The sequence below is a fragment of the Sphaeramia orbicularis genome, chromosome 14 (genome assembly GCF_902148855.1).
Source record: "Sphaeramia orbicularis chromosome 14, fSphaOr1.1, whole genome shotgun sequence".
In the NCBI taxonomy this organism is placed as follows: Eukaryota; Metazoa; Chordata; class Actinopteri; order Kurtiformes; family Apogonidae; genus Sphaeramia; species Sphaeramia orbicularis.
In genome coordinates this window covers 16,403,936-16,418,184 of record NC_043970.1, presented here as the reverse complement: position 1 = coordinate 16,418,184, position 14,249 = coordinate 16,403,936, and the positions used below count along the sequence as shown (strand labels likewise).

Here is a 14,249-nt window from a genome sequence, read left to right as displayed (position 1 = left end):
CAAGTAATGATTTGTGTTGCCGTTAAATATTTGTGAATAGAAAATCTAATGAGGAAAACACATTCTGACCATTTGTCACATGTTTTATGTAGGAAACAATGCAGGCAAGTCTGGCTTTAGATAACTAACAGAACTGTTTGACATTTCAAAAACACTATTTGGTGCTAAAAATGCACCTTTCATCACCTCAAACACTTCCTTTTTTTTGTTACTTCTGAGGGTCTTTACACGTTAATTTGTCCATTTTTTTCCAATATGTTTTTTATGTCATGAGGACTATGATGCAGAATGCAAATATTATGTAGCTAACTAGCAGAACCAGGTTGATTTTTCTGAGCTTTAAAGGCACCAACCAAAGATTTATGTGAAATGAATGTACAATGACAATAACCCAGGCCTGTTGACTTTTAGCCCTAGTGTTTAGTTAATAAGATGATGAAGTGAAGGACAACATGTGGAGGAGCGTCGGCAAATAAATACAATAGTGACTCCTTTAACCCTTTCATGCATAGTGGTCACTACAGTGGACTGCTATTCTACAGCTGTTCTCTTGTATATTCATAGGTTATGTTGTTTTAGTTCCATATCAGACAACACAGTGGACACTTACGCTTCATTCCATACACTGACATTCATACTATTACTGAAATTTTGCTGTTCTTGATAAACCTGATCTGTAGTAACATGCTTTAAATCAATTGCTAATTGTTATTAGACTATAATTAACAGTTTTCGTAATCAAAAAGTTTTTTTTTTTTTTTTTGCATATTATCTCCATGAAGTTAGCAATAACTAGTATTAGAGTATGATAAAATGTGAGAAAACACCAGATTATTTGCATGAAAATGTTTTTGTTTCATAGTTTTTCTTCTTCCAACTCCTTTTCCAGTGTAGATGAATGATTTTGGAATTTTGAATTTGCATGTATTCTGTAAATGCTCGAAATAAACAAAAATAATGAATGAATGAACAGTTTTCACACAGTATATGACGTTCTGATGATGGGTTTTAAATACATGTTTCTTTGCCTCAAAAATTAAATGCATCGTGTCTAGTTGAGTGGATGTGTTTGTAACTCCATGAAAAACAGGTTCATAAAAAAAAAAAAAAAAAAAAAAAAAAAACTCAACTGCATTGTTTTTTTTTTTTATGCTTAAAGAGGAATAAAAACACTCAGGAAAAAAATCTCGACTAACGTTTTTATAATTCGTGCATGAAAGGGTTAATGTCAAAAACATATGAGTGATATCAAGTGGAAAAATTACACTGAAGATATTAACAGTGAACGGTGTTGAACTTGTTTTAGTTCAGGGGCCACATGCAGCCCAATGTGATCTCAAGTAAATTAAAAGCAGAATAAGCTATAATTAATGATAACTCCAGATTATCTTCTTGGTTTAACTCATAATGTCCCAATGCTACTCTTGTGGCAGTTCCCACATTTTCTCTCTATTTAACCATTCTTAAGTGAATTATCACCATTTATCATAATATTATCTTATGTATTTTGCTTTTTTTTTTTTTTTTTTGTAAAAATCAGGTATTTTCTCATATGTGGGGGGGGGGTGTCAAACATCTTGTCCCCTCAAATTAAAGTTTCCAAAGGTATGGGAAAGGAAAATCAGCTACACATGAGCAGGAGGCTTAGAATTATTATTATTATTATTATTATTATTATTATTATTATTATTATTATTATTTATTTATTTATTTTTATTATTATTGAACAATGAACAATTGAACAGTATATATACATATGTTTTACATTTCAAATATAAAGAAACAAATGTAAGAAAAAAATATATAAAATAAAATAAAAAATAGCTTGAGGTGTAAAATAGAAATTATATAAATTAAATAAAATTATATACTTCACAGTTTTTTATTTTATTTGCTTTAGAGTTTATAATGTTCTTTAAATTGTCTAAATAATTGGAAGAAAGTGCTTTAAAAAATAATGTTTGAAAGTTTGTGTGCAAATTTAGTACAATGAATAAGAAATTTGGCAAATATTACTAAAAGGCTGATAATATATATTTTTTCTGGATTTAGTTTATCAATTTGTGAAAGGCCAAATAAAACATGTTGAAAGTTTGCTTAGAGGAATTAGTACGTGAAGCCTCAATAAGTTTCACTTTCACTTTATGATCTGTACGTACTCATTATGAGGTACGTACGGTAGTGATGCCCAAGTGTTTTGTTTTGTTTTTTTTTTCAACCCACGTGGCTTTTGCGGGATTATTTGACCCAACCTGCCCTGCAAATAAACTGACATTCTTTTGACCCACCCCAACCCAACCCGCGAGTAACCCAACAGCTACAGCAGTGGCAAACATACAGCCTGCGGGCCAAAACCGGCCCGCCAAAGGTTCTAATTTGTCCCACAGTATGAATTTGGAAAGTGCAAAAATGATACTAAAGTTATTAAGAGTCAAAGGTGTCACAGTTGTTTTAGTTCAGGTTCCACATTCAGCCCAATTGTGATCTCAAGCAAAATAATAGCATAACATATAAATAACGAATCTAAATTTAAATCAAAATTACATTGTAAAAAGTCGTATCGGTATTGGATAGGTATTGGCAAAACTAACCCTAAAAAAACTGGATCGGAAGCAAAAAAATCCAGATCAGACATCACTAATTTCAATCATCAAACTGAGATTAAATTTTGGGGTTATTATATCAAAAATGGAGAAAGCTTATGAAAAAGTGTTTTTTTTTTCTGTAAATTATCTCATTTACGCAACGTAAAAACAAGTGTCTCCATCCAGTGTCAATCAAACTCGATAGGTTTTATTGGTGAGTCAATGTTGTAGAAGATGACAGTGTTTTCACGTTCACTTTGTATCCTCTGAACGTCCACATGGGTCCTATCTGGTGACCATGAAAAGATGATAAACTATATTTTGCCTGAATAATTTCAATATATTGATTGGATTAGTGGGTCTAAAGTTATTAAACATTTTTGATCAGTAGATGTTTTTGATCATGGATATTTGGGTCTTTATGGGTTAAAGTAAAAAATTATGAAAATTTTTCCATTTGCAAACTATCCTTTCACAATAAAATGTCAAAATCCTATGAACAAATATGGACCTGAAATGTCTTAAGAAAATTGGTGTATTTTTTAACAATATAAAACTTGTTGCTAAATGTTTTGTACATTTTCAGATCCACTGTGATCTGTAAGTTGTGTTAATAATTAGCTGAGACATAATTTTGTTGAAATTTCACTCATTTTTCTCAAGAAATTTCAGGTTGTACATGGTTCTTCATGTTATTTTCATTTCATAATGTAATTGGACTTGTTTTCCACTCTAAAACAGTTATTTCATGGTTTTTATGCTATTATTTTACTGGTCTGGCCCACTTGAGGTGGAATTGGGCTGAATGTGGCCCCTGAACTAACATGAGTTTGACACCTCTGATTTACACTGCGAGTGTCTTTTTACTCTGACGCAGATGCAGATGCTCAGAGGACATTGAACTTTACACAGTTCTTTACACAAGACGTTGAACCCGTCACTATTTCTGTTGTTACAAATATATTCAAGTCTTTCACTGACCAAGTGCCATACTCACATCACCCCCATACTGTATGAAAAAAAAACCAAATGTATTATTCCGTCAGAAGGGGTGCCAAAAAAATACTGTAAAATAACGGAAAATAACCATCTCATAAAAATACAGTAATTTTCCTTAATTAAAATAACTTTACATGAGATTTTGCTTTTTTTTTTTTTTGACTTTTTAATGTTTAATAAAGAATATTTACATGTATTAAAACAATCAAATTATAGATATATAATTTTCAATGAGACTAAGTTGTACAATCCACTGATAAAAACTGTATTTGGACAGTTTATCAGTGCTTATACATGTTATACATTCACAAAAATACATTTATTCAATATTTTTGTTGTGAAACCTCCTGTAATAAGATAAGATATTTGTCAATTAACAAATAAATCTTGTTAAACTTATAGTAAAATACTTCTTTTACGGTTAATTGTCAGTAATTTTATCTCGTTTTATTATTTTTTTGTTACAGTATTAAACTTTAAATTAACAGTTTAATCTCATAAATAGAAAAGAAATATTTGTGAAATTATTATACATTTGCAAATGTATTTTAACTGTATTTTTCTGTCAAAAAAGAAAAAAAAATTCTTTTAAAAAATTGAAATTTTTTGGTTATTCACAGTTACAGTTTTTTTCATGTTATTTTACATTTGACATGTAAAATCAGTCTATTTTTGTAATTTCATTGATATTTTCCTGTATCTTAAAAATACAGGAAAAATCTATAAAATAAACAGTGAAAATTCTGTTAAATTACTTTTTTTTTTTTTTTTTTTACAGTGCAGTGTGAGTAGCTTTGATGCAAAATATTCAGTATATGTTATTTTCCTGTCATTTTTTCATCCCGTCCCTGGTGTTTACAGGCCATTGATTTATGCAAAAACAAGGGTTTTTAAAGGCCCCAATAAAACACATAAAAATAAATGTAATAAAAATAAACCCTTGCAATTAATACCATCAGACTCCAGGAAGAGCATCCTTTGAATGGAACACTTCACACACTGCCACACTTCACATCTGCTATGTAAGCAATCCGGTCCAGAAAACCAGCTCCAGCCAGTCAGGTTCCCGTTTCTCCTTCAGCTCCCGCCTCCCCTTCTCACTGCTTATATCACTGCTCAGACGGTTGTAAATGATTTTAACAGCAGATGGAGCAGATAAGAAAAATCCACATGCATTAAAATCTCATCTGTAACTGTGCAAAAAGCAACCCGACAGTAAAACATGTTGATATTTTTATGTTGTTTGCTTAAATCCCATTTAGAATATAATTTGTTGCACTTCTGAAAGGGGTTGTTTACATACAAATCCATTTATCATGCTAAAAGTTAGTTTAAGGCGTTTTTTTTTTTTTCCATAATATATTGTACCAGATAGGCTGTGAGTTAATACATGGTACATACAGGAGAGTGTTGTATTAATACAGGACTGTCTCCTATCATAATGTTATTCATGTGATGGTACATGTAGAGCTTTAAGGGCTGAGCTGTGTTGAACTGGCACTCGCCCTTTTTCAGCTCTCAGGATGTGCCATCTGCGTGTTGCCTTTGATTTAGACTTGCCCCAGATCTGCTATCTAATGAGCTGAGTGCTCAATCAATAATTCACTCTAGTTTGAATAAAATCCAGGCTCATCAGATCCAGTTTCATACAAGAACATAATCAGGGTCTTTCAGCAGCCTCGACGCTGTTCCTGCTATTAGCTTTATCTATTTTTTTTTTTTTTTCCTTGTATTACTTTGGGTTCATTTCAATCTCTTGAGCGTGGCTCCTGTTGAACCTTTGCCTGACCTCTTTGCAATCCGCGTAAGGAGGGATAAATAGAGGCGAGTTGTTAGGGCTGTGATTTGGCTTTTGCCTCTCACTGATCAGTCATTATTTGCAGAGTATCCGCAAATTCAGCGAAGTTAAAAAGGTGGATGAAAGACGATGGAGGAGAAACTTCACAAGGGTTTTCGCAGCAGAATTCACTTCAATAAACTTGATTTAAAATGTATCACAAGTTGTGGATTTCCTCACTGATGACACTCTTAATAGACTGTGCTGAATAATGGACGTTTTTAATGCATCTGATTTGCTTTTACTTTCCTTTTCAACTCATTTCCAGAAGCTGGAAGTGGATTCATCTCAGTCCTCGGTTAACTACGTTTTTATTTGGCAAGATTTATTCCCCCAAAAAAATACATCTGATTCTCTTCAAAACTTCTAAAAGTTGGATTTGTATCTTTTATATGGTGCAGAAAAGTAAATGCACAGCTTGAACATATAGGTGAATAAAATAAGATCTGTTTTTGAGGGGCCAGGATAGAGCATTCTTGTTTTTCAGATCATTACACACAGCCGTTTTCCAACAGTCAGCTCAGGAAGCAGCAAAGACCATGTTTAAAGGGGTCATATTTTGCTTTTTTGGGTATATTTATTTGTGTATTTGGACCCTAATAGTTCATAAAGTTTGAATTTGAACCCTCCAGGTGCTGCAAAGCTATCTTTATATTTATTCCAGCAAAAATCGAGTGGATTTCTACAACCCGTTTCAATTTCTTCTTAATATGTTACATTTACAACTAGTTTCGTCACGACATTTGCACATATAAGGTCAAGACTTCCGGTGAACATTTCTCCGAGTACGACATAATTGTTTGTCATCAGCAGCGGTTGTTGTAAAAACTGAAAATACGTCCAAACTTTGAACCAATTACCTAAAATGTTCAGTTGTTGGTTGTATTAACAAACACGCTACCCTACATAGACAAAAGTATTGGGACACATAAATTCAGGTGTTTCTTTTCTAACAGACAAATGTCATAATATAGTTTTATACTGTGATAAATATCATTACATTGGTTTGTTTAAATTGTTATCTTTGCTTCCAAAATGCCTCAGACATGATTTCTTACCTAATTTCTCTCAACATTTATTTTATTTTTGTCCGTCACTATGATTTTAAATGTTCTAAAATATTTTTCATGCTCTGACTGTGAAGAATAATTTTCTACAACAACTAACCATCTACTTTTTTCATTACTCACTTGGGAAGGAAAATCTCTCATTAAACTTAAGGGGGTCATATTTTGCTAAAGCCACTTTTATTAGTCTTTGGTTCATTTATTTGTGTATTTGGACCCTAACAGTTAATAAAATCGAGTGGATTTCTACAACCCGTTTCAATTCCTTCTTGATTTGTTACGTTTACAACTAGTTTCGTCATGACATTTGCACATATAAGGTCAAGACTTCCGATGAACATTTCTGCAAGTACGACATAATTGTTTGTCAGCAGCAGCGGTTGTTGTAAAAACTGAAAATACGTCCAAACCTTGAGGCGATTACCTAAAATGTTCAGTTGTTGGTTGTATTAACGAACACACTACACCACAGGTGTCAAACAGGCGGCCCGGGGGCCAAATCTGGCCCGCCAAAGGGTCCAATCCGGCCCCTGGGATGAATTTGTGAAATGTAAAAATTACACTGAAGATATTATCAGTCAAGGATGTTCAATCTAAAGTGGGTCACACCAGTAAAATATTATCATAATAACCTATAAATAATGAAAAAATGCTTTTTTTTTTTTTTTTTTTTTTTTTTTTAGTGTCAAAAAAGTAAAATTGCACAAAAATGTTTACATTTACAGACTGGCTTTTCACAAAAAATATGAACAACCTGAAATGTCTTAAGAGAAGTATGTAGTATTTTAACAATATTCTGCCTATTGTCAAATGTTTTGTGTATTTGCAGATCCACTGTGATCTGTAAGTTGTGATGCACATGTATAAATGATAAACTGTGCTGTAATATTGTTAAAATTACACTTAATTTTCTCAAGAATTTTCAGTTTGTTCATATTTGTTCATGTTACCTTCAAGTACAGTTCGTAGTGTAAACATTTTAATTACGGAATTTTACTTTTTTTGCTCAAAAACAGAGAAAACTTTGGAGTTGATGTTATTTCTAAGTTCTTCTCCTATTATTTACATTACTTTACTGGTCCGGCCCACTTTATTTTTTATTAGGCTGAATGTGGCCCCTGAACTAAAATGAGTTTGACACCCCTGCACTACACTATACGGACAAAAGTATTGGGACACACAAATTCAGATGTTTCTTTTCTAACAGACAAATGTCCTAATATAGTTTTACACTGTGATAAATATCATTACATTAGTTTGTTTAAATTGTTATCTTTGCTTCCAAAATGCCTCAGACATGGTTTCTTACCTAATTTCTCTCAACATTTTTTTTTTATTTTTGTTTTTATCCGTCACTATGATTTTAAATGTTCTAACTCTAAATTTCTAAAATATTTTTCGTGCTCTGGCTGTAAATAATAATTTTCTACAACAACTAACCATCTACTTTCTTCACAACTCATTTGGGAAGGAAAATCTTTCATTAAACTTAAAGGGGTTATATTTTGCTAAAGCCACTTTTATTAGTCTTTGGTTCATTTATTTGTGTATTTGGACCCTAATAGTTCATAAAATTTAAATTTGAACCCTCCAGGTGCTGCAAAGCTATCTTTATATTTATCCCAGCAAAAATCGAGTGAATTTCTACAACCCGTTTCAATTACTTCTTGATTTGTTATGTTTACAACTAGTTACATCACGACATTTGCACATATAAGGTCAAGACTTCCAATGAACAATGAGCAGCAGCGGTTGTTGTAAAAAACTGAAAATATGTCCACACTTCGAGCCGATTACCTAAAATATTCAGTTGTTGGTTGTATTATTGAATTCAAGTGGTTGAACGGGACAGAGAAGCACAGTCAACAACCTGGAAGGGGGTGGGGTCATTTGCATTTAAAGGGCCAGCGCTCAAAAGGACCTTTCTGGTGTCATTACTCAGAAATAGGGTTGAAAATGGACCTGTGGAGTTGAATTAATGAAGAATTCAGACCCAAGCATAGCATTTACAGTTTATGTAGACCACAGGGAAATGTCTGAAAATGCATAAATCCATTTAAAAAAGCAAAATATCAGTCCTTTAAATGGAAATAAAATCCACATCTCTGGCCAGAAGGAGAAACACACTTCTTTTAAGCACAATCAAAGAACATCAGTTAGTTTCTGGATATGTACAAATACTCTAGTGCCACTCTTTTGGAGACGATTGAAAGAATGAAAGAAGGATGCTGTGTTTGCATAGTCAAAACGTCAACGCTACTTGTTAAAAACTCCTATTTTTAATTAAACTGTGCATATGTAACGTGATGGTTCGTTGGTGGTTAATGGTTCATTCTTTACAAAAATGAGACCTCAGGATGGAGATGGATTTCTTCTTAAACAGTGCTTTACTTTTCACATACCGCAACTACTGCTACAACACTTCCTGACACATAACCTCACATGACTAAACAAACCAATCAGGAGCAAGGTTATAATAGTTTTGGATTTTTCATTATAGATTAGTTTAATTAAGTTTGGACTTTGTTTTCTCTAATTCAGTTAGTTTTCATTAGTTTTTAGAACAGGTTTGCTAGTTTTTATTAGTTTTCATTTTTTCTAAATGCTTAGTTTTAGCTTAGTTTTAGTTTCTTCGTAGCTTTTCTCTTCTTCTCCGTCGTATTCAAATAAATCCCAGACAGGACTCTGCTGCTTTCCCCCAACTTTAGTTTCCGTATTTCCAGGTAGAGTGGGGATGAGAAGACGACTCTAAACCACAAATGACGGACCACTGAATATCATATGGTCGCTTTCATATCAATCCGATGTTGTAAAAGACGAAAACGAAGGGAATTTTTTCCATAATTTTTATCCGTTTTAGTTAGTTTTATAAGCACACAATACAGTTTCAGTTAGTTATCGTTTTTTTCTTTTAATTATAATTTGTATTTATTTCAGTTAACAAAAATGTTTTTACAATTCTAGTTGTCGTCATTTTGTTAGTTTTTGTTAACGATAGTAACCTTGATCAGGAGCTAGCAGTACTTAGATCGGTAAATGAAAGTGATTTAGAAATGCACATACAAGAGATTATTTTAGCTGCTTGCACACTATAAATGAGAATATTTAAATGTGTAAATAATAGCTTTGCAAACATAAATGTAAATAGTAAATTGGTTAAACACTGTCAATATATTTTTTTAACAAATATATGAATTAACTTATTCCTTGTAACTGATTTCACTATTAAACCTTACATTTCTTCAACATAAATTACTTTAACTGCTGAGCCTTACACATATAAACAGGAATATTAGCGTGATATTAATTTTCATTAGCCATCCAAGCATCTTATCAAGAATATTTTGTTTATCAAAATATAGGCATAAAGACTGGAACAGCACAATGGATGAACAAGAAAATAAAGCAGTCGTTCAGTTCTTAAAACAAAACTCTTTGCTGGAAGTGATTGTTAACTCAAGTGCTAATGAGATTACACTGAGAAACAGAGCTTCAGGCTTTGCAGCTTATTACAGGAACCCCAAAACCAGCAAACCTGCACCTCAAGGGGAAACAAATATGTGAGCAGAAACATTTTTACAGGGTCTGATGTAGATGTAGAAGCGCTGAAAGAAACATAAGTGACGTTAGCACCTCTGAACTGAAGGACCCTTCACGTTGACAAGGGCACACTCATGTAATAGAACACGTCACATCTGTGCAGGTGGTGGATGTAGTTATGGATGTAGTGTTGGTCTTTTAGCCTGAGCAGCATATTTAAGAGCCTCTTCACAGACTGTCTTTTCCATAGTAATATCAGAAGACACTCTAAGCTCCTATTCACCCTTAGGGGTCTGAGCCGATTTTGGCTGTTTTTCAGTACTTTTAGTTTTGCCTTTATATACTATATAAAGAAATGTTTACTATTCCCAATGTTTTTGTTTTTTTTTTCACCACAGCTTCATCTATTTCATCTGCCTATTATTTGTTTCACTTTAACCTACTATAGCCACACAAAAGGACAAAAAACACACAAAAGATATAAAATCCGATTTGAAAAATGTATAGAATTTATTGCATAAATAACACAAAGATGCTTAACGAACCTTTTCAAAGACTTTAAAAGTGAATGTTAGTTCCAAATATTAGGTATATAAAATGAAAATTATAATAAACTAAAACTATCCTCAAATATTTGACATAAAAGCATATCTTTACATAGGTGTTTTCTCCGGTTTTCCCTTCCCCCCCAGTCCTCCTAGGTTCCGCATCCGGTTCAGGTGGGGGGCATTCTCACCCTTACTTGTAATGCTAATGCAGTCTGTGGATTAGAATCCACAGATTTGGCCATTTTTTTTCCCATTTTGAAAAAGGACAAAAAATGATGAAGCTATGATAAGAAATCTAACCCACCATCACCACCACCACCACCACCACCTCATTTTCATACTTTTACTCAGGTTTGTTTTCTCCATGTTCAAACCGTCATATCTCCTGTTTTATTTGCTCTATCGACATCAAATAAAAAGTGGGAGAGTGTTTCAAGTCCCCACTTCCAAATGCAATTATCCCCACTGGTCTACATGACTGACTTCCGATGCTACGACATGTTGAAATTGTCATGTGATTCAGTCACGAGGCCATGACCGTGGACCCCTAAGGGTTAACATGTTGGTAAAGTGCATTAAACAAACAAGAAAGTAAGATTTACTAAAAATATTAACACTTTAAACACATCGGGAGAAAACCTAGCCTAGCATGTTCAAAGCTAAATGATGGCCAGGAAATAGCAAAAAAAAGGTTCTCATTTTATTTTTACATACCACTTGTGTTTCCCAAAAAAAGACAATACATAAGTGAAAAGTAAAACCAGCCACTGAAGTAAAAATTTACCTTTTGTGTTATTGCCTAGTGTTTTGTCAAATCATTAGCCTTATAGCATAATTGCCCAAGTCCTACACTTTATGGACAAAATATCGGGACACGTTGAATTGAGGTGTTTTTTTTTTTTTTCTAACAAGGGTCTGGGCGACAAGATAATAATGGCAAATGTCATAAGATAGTTTTATATGGTGGTAAATATCATTGATTATTAATATTGATGTTTATATCTCAAATCAACATGAACGGGACATCTTATGAGCTGTAGTCATGATGTGTTCCAATATTTTTGTTCATATAGTTTATAAACATTAATATTTCCATTTAAAGGAGTGATGTTTTGCTTTTTTAAATGGAATTATGCATTTTCAAACATTTCCCTGTGGTCTACATGAACTGTAAATGCTATGTTTGGGTCTGAATTCTTCATTAATTCAACTCCACAGGTCCATCTTCAACCTTATTTTTGAGTAATGACACTAGAAAGGTCGTTTAAATGCACATGACCCCACCCCCTTCTGGGTTGTTGGCTGTGCTGCTCTGTCCCGTTCAACCAACAGCTGAACATTTTAGGTAATCGGCTCAAAGTTTAAACATATTTTCAGTTTTTACTGCAATCACTGCTGCTAATAAATAATTATGGTGTACTCTGAGAAATGTCCGTCAGAAGTCTTGACCTTGCATATGCAAATGTTGTGACATAACTAGCTGTCAATGTAACAAATTACAAAGGAATTGTTGTAGAAATCTACTCGATATTTGCCAAAATGAATATAAAGATAGCTTTGCAGCACCTGGAGGGTTCAAATTCAAACTTCATGAACTATTAGGGCCCAAATACACAAATAAATGAACCAAAGTCTAATAAAAGTGGCTTTAGCAAAATATGACCCCTTTAAATTTAATGAGAGATTTTCCTTCCTAAGGGAGATATGAAGAAAGTAGATGGTTAATTGTTGTAGAAAATTATTATTTACAGTCAGAGCACGAAAAATATTTTAGAACATTTAAAATCATAGTGACAGATAAAAACAAAAATAAAATAAATGTTGAGAGAAATTAGGTAAGAAATCATGTCTGAGGCATTTTGGAAGCAAAGGTAACAATTTAAACTAACCAATGTAATGATATTTATCACAATATAAAACTATATTATGACATTTGTCTGTTCGAAAAGAAACACCTTAATATAATAATAATAATAATAATAATAATAATAATAATAATAATAATAATAATAATATTCATTCATTCATTCATTTTCTGAACCTGCTTTATCCTCACTAGGGTCACGGGGGTCGCTTGGAGCCTATCCCAGCTACATAGGGGCGAAGGCGGGGTACACCCTGGACAAGTCGCCAGTTCATCGCAGGGCTGAACAGATAGAGACAAACAATCACTCTCACATTCACACCTATGGGCAATTTAGATTAACCGATTAACCTATTAGTGCATGTCTTTGGATGGTGGGAGGAAGCCGGAGTACCCGGAGAGAACCCACGCAGACACGGGGAGAACATGCAAACTCCACACAGAAAGGTCCCACCCCCCGTCGACTGGTGTTGGAATCGAACCCAGGACCTTCTTGCTGTGAGGCACGAGTGCTAACCACTGCACCACCGTGTTGCCAATAATAATAATAATAATAATAATAATAATAATAATAATAATAATAATAATAATAATAATAATAATAATAATAATAATAATAATAATGGATTAGATTTCTATAGCACTTTTTTGGCCACTCAAAGTGCTTTACATTATTGACCCATTATTCATTTGCTTTCACACTCCCCCTCTGGTCTGGTCTGAATTTAACATGTCCCAATACTTTTGTCCATATAGTGTAGGACTTTGGCAATTATGCTATGAGGCTAACGAAACGCTTTTAAAACCATCACACTTCTGCATTTAGGAGGCAGCAGCAAGCAAACTCTGGAAGTGCAGTCTGTTGTGTCAGTATATTTTTGCATGTATGTAAAACTATTCCTGCTTCAGCTCTGAATCAGTGACGTCTGTGTGTCCAGAGCATTAGAAACCCTCCATGACAATGATCATATATTAGGAAAATGAAGAGAGATCTAACTACCCATATGTGCTGCATGGGAAAACAAGCTTCTACTTCTACTGTAAGAGTCAGTGGCTGATGGATGGATTTTTGTTCAGTTGTTTTATTTGGTATTGGTTTACTGTTCTTATTTGTTGTTGTTTTTAAATTGTACAGCTTTTTCTGTTTTTAATCTATTCTTGTATTTTATTCTTTTATTCAGGTTTTATCTATTCTTCTGTATTTTTATCTATTTATTTTTAATCTGTTCTTGTATTTTACTCTATTTTGGTTTTTATTTCTTTTTCTGTGTAGCACTTTGGTCCACTGTGGTTGTTATAAAGTGCTTTACAAATAAAGTTGGATGGAGAAATGGATTCTTTATGCCTGTAAAATTTAATACAGTTCCTTCTGTTATAGATTATTGTCTCTGTAACCAGGAGACATTTAATAATCACATTTTTCATACAGCGTTTGCTTCTAAAATAATCTATTATTAAGACCAATGTCTGAACATCATTTAACATGTTTAACACTAGAAATATCTTTAAGTGTTATACTATTTTAACTCCCATCCAGTCAACTGATTTAAAGAGCTAAACCTGGCAGCAGTGAGTGTGATTGAGTCTCTGTATAAACATTTCCACTCAGGTTATGAGGTTTCTCTGTAACTCGCAGCTGCCATCAGTCAATCACTATAATTGTCTGTCAGCACATGTATTCAGTTTCAGATTAAGATCCAAATGCAGATTAAAAATGGAAATATTTCTATTAATATTTCAGAAGATTGTGCATCTTTGGCAGTGCTAGAGGCTTTCTGAGTCTTTTCCAGTTTTGCTTGATTTTGTTGT

The 14,249-nt window shown here is 33.2% G+C and overlaps 1 protein-coding gene across 1 annotated transcript in view; it reads left to right on the top strand.

Moving 5' to 3' along the window:
* Positions 1-14,249, top strand: part of kirrel3a (kirre like nephrin family adhesion molecule 3a) — a 520,880-nt gene that overhangs the window by 277,467 nt on the left and 229,164 nt on the right. The window lies entirely within an intron of this gene.